Consider the following 18288-nt stretch of genomic DNA (forward strand, 5'->3'; position numbering starts at 1 on the left):
GGCAGAGGTCGCCACGGCCAAGCAGCAAAGGCTGCAGGCTCTAGAGCCGGCGGCTGGGGCGCCAGTCCTGGCTCCTCTGCGTGTCAGTGGCAGGGCCTTGGAAAAGTTACTCAGCCTGTCTGTTCCTCGCTTTCCTTGCCTATGAAAGAGGCAACTGTCCCTACATGCAGAAGGCTGATGGGAGGATGAAACGCACTGTCCCCTCCTCATTCAATATGAGAAGTGCAAAAGGGCCCAGGCCTCTGGAAACACCTGTGGGACTGCTGCTGCCGCCACCCCACATGTCACACACACCACACACACACGCACACACTCACACCCTACCACCACCACCACCACACACACTCACAGCCCACCACCACCACCACACACATATCCCCCCACATACACCCCACCACCACACACACACACCCCCCCACCACCACACACACACACACACACACCCCACCAGCACACACACATACTCCACCCCACACACACACCCCACCACAACCACACACACACATATCCCCCCACACACACCCCACCACTGCACACACACACACACACCCCACCACCACCACATACACACTACACACTCACACATATATCCCCCCACACACACCCCACCACCACCACCACACACACACACACCCCACCACCACACACATATCCCCCCCCACACACCCCACCACCACCACACACACATACCCCCACACACACTCACACCCCACCACCACCACACACACACACCCCACCACATACACACACCCCACCACCACACATACACACCCACACCCACCCCACACCCATTCACACACACATCCCACCGCATACACACCCCACCACCACCACACACACACACACGCACACTCTCTCTCACACACCACACTCAAGGCAGACGTGAAATACAGCCAGGCCTGAATGAAAGTGCAGCGCCGGGGCCCTAGGGAATCTCTCCCCCATCCAAACCCAGGATGTCATAAAAGCACAGCCTGAAGGCAGAGCCTCTGCATTCCAGGGGCCGAAACTACAGTGCTTGGGAGGTAGGAGGCAGGAGAGAGAAGAGCAGGTGTCTGGGGGAGCAGCGCCTGCAGCTACCTAGACCAGACTCACCTGTAAGAAGACAGGCCAGGGATGGCGGGGAAGCGTGACTCAGCCTGCCCAGCCTGGCCCGGCACCAGCAGGTGGCAAGTCAGGAGCCTGGGACCACTCCTTCCCCCTCACCCTCATGTGCCACGCATCAGCGAGCCCCCAGCTCCAGCCCCCAACATCCTCCAACCCACCCTCTCCACCAGCCGCCCAGCCCGGCCCCATGGCAGCCCTGTCACTGCTCTCCGGTGGCCGCCTCTGTCTGCTCACCACCTGAAGCCACAGTCTCAGCAGGTCACGTCACCCACTCACAGACACCTCCGAAGGGCATCTCACTGAGACCTGGCCCCCCACCGCTCCTCTCACACCCCCCAGTCCCTAGTCCCTGTGCCCCTCACCACGTGGTCAGTGCCAGGCTGGCTCCTCAGCCCTTCTCGGGCTCAACACAACCCTCATGCTGGGCCATCGGCTCCCTGTTCCTTCCTGGATTCCGAATTATCACCATGTACAATTCTTCTGCTTGTCTGTCTTCTCTGGAATGTCAGTGGTGCACTCTTAGGGGCTAAGCTGTGTGCCCCCCAAATTCCTATGCTGAAGCCCAAACCCCAGTGCCTCAGAATGTGACTGTATGGAGATAGAGATAGGGCCTTTGGAGGGGTGATTAAACTAAATTGAGGCCATCATAGGGCTCTAGTCCAATCTGACATCCTTAGAGGAGGGGATTAGGGCACAGAGAGACACCAGGGACATCTGTCCACTGAGGAGAGACCACATGAGGACCTGGGGAGAGGGTGGCCATCTGCAAGCCAAGGAGAGAGGCCTCAGAAGAAACTAAACCTGCCCACACCTTGATTTTGGTCTCTCGCAGCTTACAAGGCTACAAGAGTATAGATTTCTGTGGCTGAAGCCCCCAGTCTGGGATATTTCGTTATGGCAGTGCCAGCAAACTACCATAGGGAAGCCAGAAGGCTGAGCAGTCCCCAGAAGCTCTCAGGGAGGCTGTGGCCACAAAGCACCAGGGCCTGAACTGCCCATGTCCTGAAAGCTGAACCAGAGTCCCATCAGGGTCAGAGCCAAGACCTCAGAGGCCAGAGAGAGGACGTGACAAGCCCAGCCCCCAGGTGAGCTCCAGCCACAGCTGTGTCGCCTGTCAGTAGGGGACTGTGTCTTCACAACAGAAGAGGGAAGCAGACCCCTCCCCGCCCCTACCCAGCCGGCCCCTGGCTGGCGTTCTGGCAACCCCCCTCCACGGCCACCCCAAGGAAGGGTGGCCGCTCTGAACCATCCAGACTGCAGCCTCGCGGAGATTCATTTCTTTCCTCTTCAAAGCATTACGGATTGATTGCCAAGTCTTGCTGTAAATCAAAAGAAAGTCACTACTCATTACCTACTTAGAATTCCCCGAGTTCTTCCTGGGAAACCATTTCTCAGCTGTTTGATCTCTGAGCCACCAGCACTATCTCCAGGCATGCCACCCATCACGGCAGCTACCAGACACTTTCTTCTTCCAGGCTCCTTTCTCAGCACCTGGATGAATTTTTACCTTTCTCCAGTTTCAAGAAGAGCTGCCAAGATAAATGATTCAAAGACTCCAGCTCGTGCTGAAAATATATGGACTGCGTAGAGCCTATTCAGAATAACCCCACGCTGGGGGAAACGGCTCCGACCACACTCTCATCCCACAGGTAGTGCTGGCAGGCGGGCCCCTGCACATTCCTTCCTGTGTCTTTTCACCTGCAGGACAGTGACACTTGTCCATCTGCAGCCAGCACCAGCTGCCCATGCCTCGGTCAAGCCCCTCCTACCCCTCAGCAGAATGTCACCCGTGGCCCTAGGGACATACACCAGCTGTGGCTAGTGGGAACAAGGAAGTAGCCCAATTTTCAAACTGTGAATGCAGGAGGACCCTCTTTCCCAAGTCCTGCAGCTGGTAACTCTTTCCCAAGAGACCCCTACCCATGAAAGGGCTGCTCACCACCCAGGGGGCAGGGCCCAGCTGATAGCAGCCTCCCCCACCCAGGGTGTCCATCTGCACAGCCACCAGCCCAGCTCTAGATCAAGCAGTCCAACCCCACTTCTCTTGCTGGGATGAACATCAAGACAAAGTAGAACAGAAGAAACAAGCCCAGCCAGGCCCCGACCTCAAAAGCTACCAGTGCCTGCCTGTGCAGGGGGCTGGATGGGCAGGAATGTCCACCAAGAAGCCATGGTCAACCCAGGCTGGCGGGATAGGTACAGTGCGCCCAGCCCTGCCAGGACACCCAGGCCTCTGTGCTGCTCCTGAAGGTCAGGACATGAGAAGAGCCGCAGCCCAGGCCTGGACACAGAAGGTAGAGGACTGCCACTCAGCAAGCGAGGGGACCCAAGGAGCAGTCAGGAGCGCAGCCCGGTGATGTGGGTGGGACACATTCAAGGCGGATGCCGGGGAGGGCGGGGTGGTGGGAAGCACAGGTGCAGGATGCTGGAGCAGAGGGGGATGAGGTGTGGCCGCCGCAGAGCTGGCCTTTCCAGCAAAACAGTGGAATTAACATAAACAAAGCCCGCTGAGTCTGGGGGCGGCGGTAACCACACCAGGTTCCTGCAGGTGCTGGCCGGGGGACACCAACCTTTTGCCCAGGGCCGTGACCAAGGGCACAGCCATCATCTTACTCTCCTTGGAGAAGCAAGGGACAGAGGGAACTTGAGTCCCGGCAGTGCAGTGGCTGAAGGAACCCAGGACACTCCACAGGGACAACAGGTGAGCCCAGACCCCTGACCTGAGGTCGATCACCAACACTGGACTTGGCCCCCAGTCGGGCAGTGGCAGCCTGGTTCCCGGACATCCTCATGTCCTCCAAGCCTCAAGCACAGCATGCGGAAAGTCCCAGGTCCATGGGAGCTGCAAGAGCCCATCTCCTGACCGTCCACCCAACCCTGCACTCTTCTTCCCCTGTTCTGGGGCAGCAGTGGGAGGAGAGGCCATGGCAGGCCTTTCCACAACCAGAGAAGGTCAGAGGTGCACCTGCCCACCCTCCAGGCCAGGGACCAAGGGGAGCCCTGGTGCAGGGCATAGGGTCTGGCCTGGCCCAGGGTGGGTGGAGGTGGGGGCACTCCTGCATGGCACCTGATGTTGGAACCTCTAAGCGGGAAAGTCTCTCTATGGTTCCACCATCAATTACCTCTGGGTTTTAAAAGCGCACAAGTCAGCTGGCAGATATGGGAACGGGCTTTCAGAGTTCCTGGATTAAACCCTTCATGACATCTACAGAATTCAGAGTTAGCAGGGAAAAACTCCCAGCCCAGAATAATTGCTCCCACAGGGAGCATCTTTCTGCACCAGAATGTAATAGGTCTGGATGAGAATATTCTAAAAACCGGCACCAAACCTTGCAGCAAAATCACAACTGTTTGCTTGTTTGGGGAGCCAAACCGAAATAATGGCTCCTGCAGGGTAATTTCTCACCAGACGCTCCTGAGACCCTGAGTGATTGTTCTGATCATCAGACCCAGGCAGCGAAGACTGCCCTCCAAGATGGGCCCCTGGCCTACACATAGCACCCCCTCCCCATCCCTATCTATCTGCCATGCGGTTCCTCCTATATGGAAAAGCAGAAAAGCTACTCCCGGGTGTGCTGAGGGCCAGGACCTGCTCAGAGGCCTAGGGGCACCTGACTGGTAACCTGTAAAGGAGTGAAGTTGACCAGAGATTTATACACAAAATATGAGAGTGGCCTTTTTTTTTTTCCCCATAGTGTTCCCATTTTTCTCAAAATACATGACCCCTTTGACTATCTTCTCTTTTCCTGTGTTTTTATAGAGACACTGGTGCTTGAGAAATCTTTCTCAACTATGAAAGAACCAGTGGCATGAGAGCCATGAGAAAAGGCGGGGGCAGGGTCTGCCTTAGCGCTGGGGGAGGCAGCAGGACTCTGCCCTACTGGGCTGCTGCTCTGTGGGAGCTGCCGCCCAAGAATTAATTTCAATGTCTAGGGAAACCCAGAGAAGTTTCCTGATTTTTAATTGTTGAATTCAGTTCAGTTCAGTCACTCAGTCATGTCCAACCCTTTGTGACCCCATGGACTGAAGCACGCCGGGCCTCCCTGTCCATCACCAACTCCCGGAATTTACCCAAACTCATGTCCATTGAGTCAGTGATGCCATCCAACTATCTCATCCTCTGTCATCCCCTTCTCCTCCTGTCCTCAATCTTTCCCAGCATCAGGGTCTTTTCAAATGAGTCAGCTCTTCACATGAGGTGGCCAAAGTATTGGAATTTCAGCTTCAACATCAGTCCTTCCAATGAACACCCAGGACTGATCTCCTTTAGGATGGACTGGTTGGATCTCCTTGCAGTCCAAGGGACTCTCAAGAGTCTTCTCCAACACCACAATTGTTGAATTAGAATGACCAGAACAAGCCAAAAAATCTCACTGTGTGGGCTAAACTCACTCTGCCTATGCCCTGGGTCCGGCCCAAAGGGCCACCCACCAGTATACAACCTCTGGATTTGGTCTTGCTAGAAAAGAATGGGGACACCAAAGGTTCTAACCCCTCTCCTACAAGGCCTTAACCTGACAGAAGTTTCTGGAAACCCACAGGGGCTGCAGGCCAATCTCACCAGGGCCCCAGGGGGAGGCAGGCCAGCTCAGGGGGTACAGCCTAAACCAACTCCAGCAGTGACCAGGGCGGAAGCTGGCTGCACCCCCGGTGTGGCTCATGCCCTCCTCAGCACCTCTGAGTGGCTCATCTTGAAAGTGAATCCACAGGCAACCCTAACCTTCCTCCCCTTTTCTTCTGGGCCTGAGCCATTTCAACAGCACCCGGCATCCCAGAGTCAATCAGATGGTTTTCAGCTGTGCAGAAGGAGCCAGAAAGAATCTCTCCCTGTGGGAAACGGGAGGAAATTTAAAGCAAGTCCCGAGCCCATGTTTTTATGGGATCCACAAGGACAGCATATCTGAAGAGCCAGAGCCGACAGTCATGGATGGAGAAGGGGCCGTATTAGGGAGGGGCTCTCCAAGACCACAGAAATGGTGGCCAAGTTATAAAACGGGTGTATTTGGAAGGAGCAAAGCTTCTGGAAGGGGGTGGCAGGAAGTGAAAGGGAAGACAAGCCCCCAAACTTTCCACCAATGCAGAAGTGCAAGAGAAAAGATGAGAGCCCCAAGACAATGGCCAGTGACCCAATACCTGGGGAATGAAGGCCCTGAGGAGAAGAAAGGTTTCAGTGTTCAGATTAGACAGTCAGTTTCTAGACCATTCGGGAGATCGTAGGGTCGACCCTAGGCTTGTCTACACAGCTGCTGGCACCCAACGGGTCACCACATTAGCTCCTGTTAACTAAGAAGAAAGGAAGCCACAGAAAGATGGGGGTGTGAAACCTGTCCAGGGTGACATGATAAATAATTCCATCACAAGTCTCAGATAACGTGACCTGGGGGATAAATGCCTGCGCCTGGGAAGTGACCAGCAGGATAACAGACAGGAAATACACAGCGCGTGACACACTTACTTGAGAGTGTGTGGCCACTGCCTCCGGCCTGTCCTTGCTGGTGGCCCAGCTGCTCCTGACCCCACAGAGCCGCTGATGACATCGCCGGACCTGTCACCTGGATCACAGTCGACAGGCTGTGTCCTCCTCCACCTCGTCTGGTCTGTGTGCAGGTGTGACTGCTTCTTTGCTCGACCCTTCACTGGCCTAAGTCAGAACACACCTGACCGGAGTCCTGCCACTTGAGCTGTGCTGCCCTCTGCACACACACACACACACACACATACACGCACACGCCGCCTGGCTGGAGAGTGGTCAGTTAACACGAGGCCCACGCACACCTCTCCTCCAGGCGCTGCCTACAGGGCTCCCGCCCAGCTGGCGAGGCTGGCGGAACCGTGACTCCCGGAGTCCGGCAGAAGCACGGATCCTTGGGAAATATTGCTGCACTCAAGAATCCTGTAAGCGGGACTCCCCTGGTGGTCAGTGGTAAAGAGTCTGCCTGCCAATGCAGGAAATGTGGGTTCAATCCCTGATCCGGGAAGATCCCACATGTTGTGTAGCAACTAAGCCCGTGGGCCACAGCTATTGAGTCTGTGCTCTAGAGCCCGAGAGATGCAAATACTGAAGCCCTGCGCCCTAGGGTCCCCGCTCCGCAACAGGAGCCACCACAATGAGAAGTCTGTGTACCACAACTAGACAAAAGCCCACACAGCAACAAAGACCCAGCACAGCCAAAAAGAAATAAACAGAAAATTAAAAAAACAAAAAAGAATCCTGTAAGCATCGGGCAAGAAAATTAACAGCTCCCTAGAGAGGAGCAGCATATGATTTGCCTAAGGTCTTCAGCAACAATGGAGGGAATGTTTTCAAACAACAGAGATTCAATACCTGGGAAGCCATCCTTCACACAGGAGGCAAGGAAAGGATCTTCTGATGTTCAAGGTTAAACTAAATGCTTTAGAGCAGGGGTCCCCAACCTCCGAGATCTAATGCCTGATGATCTGAGGTGGAGCTGATTTAATAACAATAGAAATAAAGTGCCCAATACGTGTAATGTGCCTGAATCATCCCCAAACCATTCCCCCACCCTGGTCTGAAGAAAAATTCTTTTCCATGAAACTGGTCCCTCATGGCAGAAAGGTTGGGGACTGCTGCTTTAGAGGAAAGGGGGAACACAGGGCAAAATACGGGTCCACACTGGATTCAGTAACACAGTGACAACTAAATAACTATTAACATAATTAACTTTTTAACAGAGGTAGAAAATGGAGAGAAATACAGGTCATTTTTTCTTAATTTAAAGATAAATTCTACAATAAAAGTGGAATGCATAAAAAAGAACAAAGGAAATTTCACCAACTTTCCAAAGACAAAAAAATTGTTTTTCCCAAAGCCAGAACAGAAACCAGAATGTGCCAAAGGAGACTCTGATGAGAAACCAAACATATTAGTCATCACCACAGATGCCATTGGCTCTCCTAACACTTAGAGGGGCTCCATTTGGAACAGATAAACTGCAACCAATGAACAAAGTTTAAAATAAAGGAGTAAGCAAAGATATATTATGCAAATTTCACAAAGAAAACATTTAATAGCAAAACCAGTGTCAGTTAAAGTCAGATTTAAGACGAAAAGGATTAATTAGGTCAAAATGGTTCTTAAAAGCCATAAAAAGGTAAAATATCACAATAATGTCATAATCATCAACCTTTATGCATCAAACAACTTGGGGTGGAAATGAACAAAACAAAAGCTACTAAGAATCACAAAGAGAATCATAAAACCATTTCTCTTAATCTTAAATATAAAAAAATAAGGAAGGAGGCAGAGGATTGGAATAATATAAGAAATCTGATTTAATGTACACCAAAGTAAGTAATATACAAATAAAAAAAATAGTTTCTAGTATTCCATAAAATACTGACCAAAAAGATGTCTACAGAGTCCACAAAGAAAAATCTCAAAATTCACATAGACCACAATCTGTCGCTACAATGGTGATAAAACCAGAAACCAATAACAAAAAGTTAACAAATCACATTTACCTAAAAATGAAAAGAAATGCTTTTAGCTCATTTCTGGGGTTAAAACATGAGTGAATCAAAACCTCTTGGGATATGGTCAAGGCAGTATTTAAAAATATATTAGCTTAAATTCACATATTATTAAAGGAGAAAAAATTAAAAAATTAGATTCAACTAAACAAGTTAAAAGACGGATGTTCAAAACAAGGTCAGGAAGTGGAGGGAGAAAGGAATCAATAATGAAACTAGGAATCCATGAGTTAGACAAGCAAAACCAATAAATATGTTTAATATCTGATTTATGAAAATACCTATAAAACTGATACAATTTTAGCAGTGCTAATGAATAGAAAAAGAACAAGAATGTGAAAGGGAATACAACTACAGTTACAGAGAATTTGGGGGTGGGGCTGGGGGTGGGGGTGGGGGCCACGCCCTGTGGCTAACAGGATCTTAGTTCCCCAATCAGGGATTGAACCTGGGCCCTGGCAGTGAAACCACCGTGTCTGAACCACTGGACCACCAGGGAATTCCCTAGAGAATGTAGTTTTTAAAATTAAGAGAATAAAACTGATAACTTGCTTCTAAGAAGTTCAAAATTCTTGATGAAAACAAAAACTTTCCAGGAAAATGTACTGTATTGACTTTAAGAGGGATAAAGTCAGAATAAAACATCATCTGTGAGAAACTTAAAAAGGTAGCAGAGAAATTCTCCCCAAAGAAACAATGGGTTCTGACAGCATCAAAAGACTTCTTTATACCTTCAAGGAGCAGACAGCCCCAATGCTTTCTAAATTGTTAAAAGTAGAGAGATTCCCAAATCATGATCTCAAAAAAACAACACAGCTAAAGAAAAAAAAAAGTAGACCTCAATCCCTGATTTTGGAACCTACATACAATCCTAGTAAAAGAATATCATCAAAACAACCATTATGATGCTCACTACCTACACTGTTCTATATAGTGTATACGTATCAACTCACCAAATCCTCCCAACCATCCTATGAAGTGCTATTATTATCCTTTCTTCCAGATGAGGAAACCGTGGCACAACTGTGACCCAAACCCAGGACACCAGTCTCTAGAGACCATGCCCTAATCACTGAAATACACTGCCTCCCCTTTCAGTCCTGCAGTTTATTAAAACAGGAATCCACCACAACAAAGTAAGGTATACCATCGGGATGCCAGGCTGGCTCTGCACTGGGAAGTCTGCTCACAAAATTCATCTAAGGGACACCCAGTGCCTGGTGTTGGTATCTGATACCATGCTCCAATAAAAGCAGCCAGCCAGGGCTTCTCCGAGAAATGGCTGATTTGAGGGATGGAGCAGGAAATATACAAGATGAGCCTGGAGCATCCTGCAGGGCCAGAAAGTAAGGAAGTACTCAAGATGCAAAATTATGGGGTATATCAGAGGGACAAAGGAGCCTGATGAAAGAATCCCCAATGGCCAAGTTGGAACAATTTAAGCAATAAAATAGTGTAATACTGGTTTATAACCCAAGGTACAAAACACATTATCTATGAATCCAAAAAGATAGAGGCAAATAAGCCATTGAATAAACAGGAAACAAGAGACAAATCTCCCCTACAGAAGAATTATAAACAGTGTATGTAGATAACTCCCCACCCAAGGAGACAGAGCATAACCCCCCTCTCCGTAAGCATGAGCCGCACACTGTGAATTCTTCTGAAGAAGGCAGTATAGCCAGGGGGAAAACAAGTATGCTTACAGTGGGAAGGCGTGACAAACACTACCTCAGTTAGGCGGTCAAGCTCAGTATCAGTGACGTCAGGCCACTAGCATGCGCTCTCACAATGATAAGATATAAAAGTGGCCCTTTACCTTTGGGGTCCTCCTCCCAGTGACACATACCTCCAGTCTAACCAGGAGGAAAATATCAGAAAAACTAAAACTGAGGGACGTTCTGCAAAATACCTGACCACTCAAAATTTTAGGCCACTGAAAACAGGGGAAGTTGTAGAAATTGCCACAAGCCAGGGGAGCCTAAATGTAACGTGGGATCCTGGAACAGAAGAAAGTTATTAGGTAAAAGCTAAGGAAGGAATTCCCTGGCGGTTCAGTAGTTAGGACTCAGGTCTTCCACTGCAGGGGGCACGGGTTCGATCCCTGGTCAGGGAACTAAGATCCCGCATGCTGCACTAGCACAAATAAAGAAAGAAATAAAAGATATTACGGAAATTGGAATACAGTATGGGCTTTCAATAATAATAATGTATCAACACTGCCCATTAGTTACGACAGTATATCACAAGCACATTAATGATAGGGGAAAAAGAGAACTGTCCGTAATATTCCTGTAACTTTTCTGTGATCTAAAACTGTTCTGAAGTTAAAAGTTTATTAACTGCTTAAAACACAGAGACAAAAGGCTGATAAAATTCAACATCCTTTCCTGATAAAATCTTAGTAAGCCAGGAAGAAAACACTACTTCCTTACACTGATGATAAATATTTATCAAAAATCAACAGTCAGCACCAGGTTCAATGGTGACATACTAGAGGCAAATCCATAAAGATGCCAACCAGCACTACTGTTATTTAATAGGTTCTCCAGGGGCAATTCCCCTGGCATGTGAAAGAAAATGCCTATTTCTGTTGGCTTTGCCCCCAAAAGCTCTAATTAGGGTTGCATCAACCAGGGTGCGTATTTGCAGAAGCTGTTCCCTCCAGTTCTTGGCGAGCTTTCTGGCTGAATACCAAGCAGTCTAGTTTCTGTCCTGAAAGTGAACGTGTTAGTTGCTCAGTCGTGTCTGACTCTTTTCGACCCCATAGACTGTAGCCTACCAGGGTCCTCTGTCCATGGGATTTCCCAGGCAGGAATACCGGAGCAGGTTGCCATTCCCATCTCCAGAGGATCTTCCTGACCCAGGGATCTAACCAGCGTCTCCTGCATTGCAGGCAGATTCTTTACGGTCTGAGCCACTTACCAGACACTTGGTTTATGTCCTAAAGATGCCCATTTCTCAGCTATTTTTCAAGCAAAATGAGCTATCCAGGCTTCAAGCCACAGATCCCCACAGCCTTCCATCCTCAAAGCCCACCTACACTCCAGACACCGGACTCTGCAGAGCCTCACAGTTCCCCTCTCTGATACTGGGTGGCCCAGGGTGAGGTCAAGTCTGTTCAGAATTCCAGGAATTCTCCACCCAAGACAGCCCCGACTTCTCAGAAAGGGCTCAGCTTGAACACCAAGGCGCGCATGGCTGGTGGGGGGGCAGGACTCATGGACGGCCTTCCTGAGGGGTGCACCAAACAGATGGGGGTTTCCTGACCCCCTCGTGGTGGGCTGTGTGTGGTCCATCTCCAACAGCCGAGGAAGTGCTGGCAGGAAACCCGCAGCAGCCTCACACACACAAGGCAAAGAGCCGGTTTGGCCACACCAGACCTGGGGGTCTCAGCGGGCCAGGCCCAGCCTCGTCCCTCAAGGGGGTGGACGAGACTGAGTGAGGTCTGCTGTGGAGGGTGCGAGGTACTGCCCAGACGGCAGCCGGGCCCACGGAGAGGGCCCATTACACCTGTACTTACCTAGTGGCTCTAGTCTCAGAGGCTGCCTGGACCCAGGCCTGTCCCAGGGCCCCCGGCAAAAGTCTAGTACCTTCCCAGGGTAATAAACAGAGGGCAGTCTCACAGGGGCCCAAGCTTGTCCAGGCTGTGAGCACATTAGGTTGGATCACTCCAGGTGACATCTCCAGACCCTCCAGGAAAGTAGGAAGTAATAAGGGCCTCTGGGTGATGCGCATCACCGATGAAACCTGGATCTCCAGCAAGACCCATGGGGTGGCCAAAGACACACAGGGCCATGCCTGACCACCGTGCCGGGCAGGGAGAGCCCTGGGCAAGACCCAGAGCGAGAGGAGGACCATGAAGGCCCGAGAATCTAAGAGATGGCCCCTCCGGAGTTACAGGGCACCAGAAGGGACGGGCTGAGGAAGAAGAGGGCCACAGGCCGAGAGCGGGAGACACAGCTTCTGCAGATCTGAGAAGCTGGTCCAGACCAGTGAGGGCGGGGTGGCACTGCAGAGAGTTTGGGGTTGGGGGTTAACCGTGCAGGCGAGGCCTGGGTGGGAGAGACAGAACTCTCCACACCCGCCTACGCTCTCAGCGGCCACAATCACCACGGGTTCATGGGGTTGTACAGCCTCCTGTAAACTCTCCCACCTTCCAATTATCCTCACTGGAGTTACATTTTCTAATCCTCAGGAAAAACAAACAACATAGGCCTTGTTTAACAAGAACACAGCAAGGGTTTTTTGTGTTTTTTTTTTTTTTTTTTTGCAGCCTATTCCCTGGGGTGGGTAAACTGAAAGCTCAACCAGCAGATCCAGCAACACATGGCTTGGAGGGAATTCGTGTGTGAGTGTGTGGCGTGGCGTGTGGTATATGTGTGGTATGTGTGTGGGGGGTGGGGGGTGTGTGTGTGTATGATGGGATGTGAGTTTGTGAAAGAGTGCGGGTTGCAGTGCAAGTGAGTGTGAGAATATATGGTGGAGTGTGTGTGTGTGTGTGAGGTGTGTGATATATGATGTGAGAGCTGGGGTGTGTGTGACAAAATGTGTGGCAGAGTGTGCATGTGGTATGAGTGCTAGGTGTGTATGCATATGTGATGGGATGTGAGTTTGTGGAGCATATGGTGCGGTGTGTGTGTGAGTGTGTGTGTGTACGGTGTGAGTGGTGGGGAGTTTGTGAGAGGATGTGTTGCAGAGTATGTGATGGAGTATGTGTGTGCATGTGTGGGATATGTGGTGTGGGTAGTGGGGAATGTGTGTGTGGTGTAAGTGGTGGGGTGTTTGTGAGACAGGATGTGTGGTAGAGTGTGTGTATGTGTGTGTGTGTGATATGAATGGCGCGGTGTGTCTGCGTGACGTGTATGGGGGGGAGCCCCCCCTCCAGCCCTGGGGAGAAGCCCCTTAGGCCAGGTCCCGTCCCCCAACCCCCAGTCCGGGCCCAGTGGGCACACAGAACTATGACTTCCTCCCTCCGACGAAAGGGCAGGAAGAAGCGAGGCCACCCTGAGCCCAGAGTGGTCAAGCCGCGCAGCTGGTCACTACCAAACGACTGAAAGAGGAGAGGAGACTCTTACTGCGGGCTGCCGTCTGGGGCGGAGCACAGGGAAAATCAGGCCCTGACAGGGGGTCTCCACACAGGCTCGGGGGTCTGCGAAGACCCAGCCAGGGGAGGAGGACAACACGGTGCTTGTCCCTTGGAGCCCTCACAGACCCCTCTGCCTATTCAGTGACACCCACCACCCCCAGGGACGCTGCCGGGAAAGAGCCCGAAATGCCCCCATTCACCACTTGGAGAAAAAGAGAGCATAATTTCAATTAAGGTCCCAGACTGTCAAAAAACGTCAAGTTATTAATCTCCTCGTGGCAAATGTGAACCGGGACCTGCTTACACAGCCAATTGAGCGTGCTCTAAATTAGTGTTTGCAGGTAATTGATTCAGCTGCCAGCCCCACGCCGGCCGCTACAAGCTGGTGACGCCACTAACATTAAATAATATGGGGCGGTAAAGCGTGCTGCCTGACTGGGCCTGCAGTCAGATGCCGTTAGCGCCCGATTTACCCAAACATTAACGTCTCATCGGTTTAACACAATTTACGACACCTCAATTGCGGAAACTGATTTTCATTTCCTCTGGAACCCCGCTCACAGGCACAGTGCGGAGGAGGGGGGAGTCTTAATAAATGGCAGCGGGTCGCTTCCATTTTTCCACTGTGCCCTGAAGATTTTATGACAAACCTTTGATGATGAAACAAAACAAGAAGATGAGGCTTAGAACTAGGTCTCCTGGCCAGCAGCCCCTGTCTGGGTCTGAGCACCACTGTGCCGGGGGTGGTATGCCCTCCTCCCGGAAAGTCAGTCCCGTCTCCTCCCCCTTCAATCCTGACCTGCAAGAGTCCCTGTGCTTCTTGCCCTGAGTTCCCCCTTCCGTGGGGCTGGGGCTTGGCCATGCTCCCAGCAGAACGTCCAGAAGACTCTAGGGAGACTTCCAGCCCAGGGGTCAGTGGCCTGCAGGGGAATCGCTGCCCTGGACCATCCCGGGCATCAGTCCAGCCTGTGTAATGAGCACCACACCTCCTGGGGAACCTCCACCTGCTTCAGACACGATCTCACACTCCCAGTCAAGAGAAGAATGCTGAAGTTTACAGCCAGCTGAGACGACAGGAGAAAAGTAGTTCAGGACATTTTCTTTTCTTGCGTGCCCATCCATCTAACTCACCCACGTGTATTTCCTGACACCAACTGTGGGGCGGACGCTGCAGATTAATGAGATGGTGGGGCCTCCAAGGGGAAGTTCCTAGGCTCCAAGGACACAGGCCACAAAACAGCATCCCGGGCCACCTGGGCCATGACAGAGACGTGCCTGTGGGGAGAGCGAGCCTGAGGCAGAGGTGTGGGCCCCCCTCACCACTGAAGACTGAGTGGTGGCACGGGCAGTAGGGGGTGCCCTCCCATATCTGGCCAGAGACACCCCAAGATGTGGCGGTGTCCCAGGACAGTTCAGTTCAGTCGCTCAGTCATGTCTGACTCTCTGTGACCACATGGACTGCAGCACGCCAGGCTTCCGTATCCATCACCAACTCCCGGAGCTTATTCAAACTCATGTCCATCGAGTTGGTGATGCCATCCAACTGTCTCATCCTCTGTTGTCCCCTTCTCCTCCTACCTCCAGTCTTTCCCAGGACAACCACCCTTCCATTGCCTCTATTGGCTGGGGGGGGCGCGGGGGGCGACACCATCTGCTCCCCAGGGTCATTTGCCCTGCCTCTCCCCTCCTCCTTGCCCTTCAGGAACAGACTCCATCTCTTGTTCTCAACATATCTGCCTCAGCTTTTCTCCAAGAGGAAAACTGCCTCTACCCTCCACCCCAGTAACCCCCTGCTCCCAGGGTTCAGGGACCCACAGATCAGATGCCCTCCCCGCTCTGCCTGGCTGAGGCCGAGAGGGTAGGCACCACTTCCCAAGTGTATCCCTCACAGCCAGCCGCAGGGTGGGCACAGCACACTGTAGGTGCACAACAGTGTACCCACCTGGCACTTGAGCTGGATTAATGCCCCTCATCACCCTCAGGGCAGCTGCTTCTGGCCCAGAGCCTCAGCATCATTTCTCGGAGGGCCACCCCTGATATACAGAGGCGGCGGCAGTGGGGCCAGCCTGGGACGGGTGGGGGCGGGGGCAGTGGGGAGACCAAGCAGTGTGTAGACAAATGTAAGCTCTCCCCAGAGCTCAGCATGTCAAGAGGCTCTCCTTCAAATGACAGCCAAACACAACATGTAGATGCTGAATCCCAAACTCACACACACCAACTCGAAAAGGATAGCTTTAGACAATGTGACCTAGACACTTGTAATATTCAAGATGACTGTTAACTTACTCAGTGGTTACATGAGAAGGAAAAAAGTACCCTCATCCACTGAGACATCTGCTGGCGTATTTACAGGTGAGATGACTCCATGTCTGGGGTTTGGTTTTAAACACTCCAGCAAAACAAAACTAAACAAAAACCCTGATGGGGACTTGGAAGTTCATTATACTCTTCTGCAGTTGTTGCTGCTGTTGTTCAGTCACTAAGTCATGTCTGACTCTTTGGGACCCTTTGGACTGCAGCCCGCTGGGCTTCCCTGTCCTTCACTATTTCCTGGAGTGTGCTCAAATTCACGTCCACTGAGTCGGTGATGCTATCTAACCATCTCATCCTCTGCCGTCCTCTTCTCCTTTTGCCTTCTTTCCCAGCATCAGGTCTCTTCCAGTGAGTCTACTTGGGGAGTCTTTGAAATTTCTCATTAAAAGAAAAAAATGATCTCTATTGCCTGGGGTCAGGGAGTTAGGGAGCAGGAAGGAGGTATTTCAAGTGGCCGGCCCCTGACCCAGGGCCCACATCCATAGGAGTCCCAGAGCAGATACCATGTTGCAGCTGGAGACCATGGGGAGGCAAGAGTCCTCCTGTGGCAGGAGTGACAGGGCTGGGTCCTTGATGACTCACCAATTCTGTGCCCTCTCGTGGGAAGTCATAGCAGCGGGGCCTCTGAGGCCATGTTAACGTCTTATCTCCCAGGATAAGAAGAGAGAAATACAGAGGACTCCTTTATAGGTTATTAGACTTTGGAAAAAAAGATGCCTATCCCCCAAGCCCAGGATGACGATGACCATAAATGTCCACGATGCCCACAGCTGACTCAGTCTGCACCTCACCCTCATCCTGCACTGATGAGGTGGGCTGTCAGAATAGGCTAGGGGTGTGGAGGCAGGCCAACCCCGAGGGCACCTGGGGTAGACTTGGGTCCTGCAAGGGGGTAAGGGGCACAACACTGAGCTCTTACAAGGCCAGGCAGCCCAGGATGGATGATACAGGGCAAAACATTTTTTTGTGCTCACAACATTTCTGACATCAAATAACTGGGTTTTCCACACTAAGTAATTCTCCAGTTCTCTGTGATACCTTCTGATACTGACTGCTGGAGTTAGTTGCAGACGACACAGATTAAGGGCTCCGTACCACAAAACTGGCCCCTCTGCAGGCACCAAGCCCAAGTCCGGGCCTCCTTTACTAAACTCTGACTGATCAGCCTAAAATCAGGGGTTCCCATCGAGCCTCGCCTTGGGTTTCACAGTCTGCTAGAATGGCTTGCAGAGCTCAGGAAAGCGCTTTACTTGCTACAACCACTTCATTATGAAGGATAAAACTCAGCAAGGGCTGAATGGAGAGCAGCACAGGGCCAGGTGTAGGGGGAAGGACGCAGAGCTTCCAAACCCTCCCCACGTTCGCCAACCTAGATGCTTTCCGAACTCTGTGGTTTAGGGCTTTTATGGAAGTGCCATTACCTCCTTAGATACACGACTGATTAAATCACAGCCAGAACTCAGTCTCAATCTCTAGTGCCTCTCTCCTCCCACTCTGAAGGTTCCTCATTAATATAAGGGGCTTCCCTGAGAGCTCAGTTGGTAAAGAATCTGGCTGCAATGCCGGAGATCCCGGTTCGATTCCCGGGTCAGGAAGATCTGCTGGAGAAGGGATAGGCTACCTAATCCAGTATTCTTGGGCTTCCCTGGTGGCTCAGCTGGTAAAGAATCTGCCTGCAATGCAGGAGACCTGGGTTTGATCCCTGGGTTGGGAAGATCCCCTGGAGAAGGGAAAGGCTAACCACTCCAGTGTTCTGGCCAGGAGAATTCCATGGACTGTGTAGTCCATGGGGTCACAGAGTTGGACATGACGGAGCAACTTTCACACTCACTCACTCATTAGTATAAACTCAGGCGTGGTGGAAAGGGGCTCATTGTAAATAATCATATGCTCCTCTCTATGAGGGGATTTCAAAGGTTTTATAAGCTCTGTGCCAGGAACTGGTGGTAGAGACAAAACATGCATTTTTTATTACGTCACTCATGGAAAAATGGCAGCCTCTTCAGTGTCCTCTCTCCACAGGATGGGGGCTCCCAGGTGGTGTGATCACGAGTGGGAGACTTGGGAATGGGGGCTTCCTTCCCCAGGAGGTGGGTGGGAGGGCAGCCACTGGGGCAGCTTGGGGCTGACTGCAGGGCTTCTTCATGCCCTGGGGAGCAGCCTGCTGACCCCAGGGTCCTAGAGTGGGGCTGAGGAACTGGCCGGGCCACACCCAGGATAGTGAGGCAGCCCCCGCCCCACCTCAAGGCCCCCGGGTGGCAATGGACTCAGCCTAATTGGAGCCACAG

At 51.6% G+C, this 18288-nt stretch overlaps 1 protein-coding gene across 1 annotated transcript in view; it reads right to left on the minus strand.

Annotated features, from left to right (window-relative positions):
- PEPD (peptidase D) overlaps positions 1-18288 on the minus strand; it is a 117960-nt gene that overhangs the window by 53859 nt on the left and 45813 nt on the right. The gene's annotated exons all lie outside the window — the stretch shown is intronic.

Source organism: Cervus elaphus, chromosome 4 (genome assembly GCF_910594005.1).
Source record: "Cervus elaphus chromosome 4, mCerEla1.1, whole genome shotgun sequence".
Lineage (NCBI taxonomy): Eukaryota > Metazoa > Chordata > Mammalia > Artiodactyla > Cervidae > Cervus > Cervus elaphus.